The 1194-nt window shown below is 43.3% G+C and overlaps 1 protein-coding gene across 1 annotated transcript in view; it reads right to left on the reverse strand.

The window, feature by feature from the left end:
- Positions 1–912, reverse strand: part of Slc41a2 (solute carrier family 41 member 2) — an 83778-nt gene extending 82866 nt beyond the window's left edge. Inside the window, exon 1 of the mRNA XM_023718221.1 lies at positions 846–912. The gene's annotated coding sequence lies outside the window, so the exon portion shown is untranslated. The remainder of the gene's footprint in view (positions 1–845) is intronic.
- Between the last annotated feature and the right edge of the window lie 282 nt (positions 913–1194).

Genomic DNA, 1194 nt, shown 5'->3' on the forward strand with positions numbered 1-1194 from the left:
TCTTGGGAGGCTATAAACAGGCAATCACAAGAGTCCAATCTAGCAGTGAGGCCCTGAACACCCTTCCCTGAAACACACACACACACACACACACACACACACACACACACACACAATAAGTAAATTCTAAGCTCTCTGTGTAAACTACAAAGCAGTGAATCTTTACAAAAATGAGTTCCCCGTGCAGAGTGACACCACAGTAGACATCACTGCTCCTCCTGACTCGGTGCCCTCCCTTCTTCCCACGGTGCCAGCTGTGGCCACGCAAGCAGCTGTGGCCAGCAGGACAAATGGAGAACAAGCTGCCAGGCAGGTCCCCTCTGCCCCCCGCTTCCCACAGGGCTCGGCATAGAGGCCCAGGCAGAGCTGCAGCTGCACAGTCAGCCAAGGTGACCTAGAATGTGACAAATTGGAAGCCTTCTGGCCCCGAAAGCCACTGAGTCAGGAACTGTTGGTGGCCACAACACAACCTAACAAAAGGTGACCCCAAAAAGCACGAAAGAGGCTGACGCCAGCGTGCTGTCCATTTTAGGCACACATCATGCTTATAGGTCCCAATATCGGGTCACCAAACTGGGCATGGTGGTGTACACCTGTAAAAAAACAAAAACCCTATCATTTACTGATTGTCTTAAAACTAGCATAGACTTCATATAAACTACGGTATTTCAAAGAACACTGCTCTATCACTAAGCATCCTCTCCTCTATACTAAAGTTTATGAAATTTTATTAGCAATTTTAACTACATAAAAACTTGCTACTAAAAAAACTGGTAATTTTCTCTTCTTTAATAAAGACTGACTGAGCCATTCTGTATTTTATTTTCAGCAACAAGGAAACTTACAGCTGCATATGAAGCTCCAACCTTATGCTCCATTTCTTAATCTACTATTACATCCCTGGTTTTATTGTCTGTAGTGGTGATTTTGTACTTCTATTTTTTTATCAGCTGATCCAACCCTTCTACATAACAAGACAGAGTGCATAAGAATAAAGCAGAACTAACGCATTCCCGCATTCCCGTACCTGCTGCTCTAGCACTTATACGGCTGAGACAGCCACATTCAGAAACAAAATAACTGCAGTTCAGCAGCAGTAATTACTCCAAACTCACAAAAATACATTTTCATATTTTACTTTTTTGACAAAAACATTCTTAGGGTTCAATTTTAAAACTGCAAACCAACTCCTGA

The sequence above is a fragment of the Octodon degus genome, unplaced genomic scaffold (genome assembly GCF_000260255.1).
Source record: "Octodon degus isolate 3935 unplaced genomic scaffold, OctDeg1.0 scaffold00004, whole genome shotgun sequence".
Classification (NCBI taxonomy): domain Eukaryota; kingdom Metazoa; phylum Chordata; class Mammalia; order Rodentia; family Octodontidae; genus Octodon; species Octodon degus.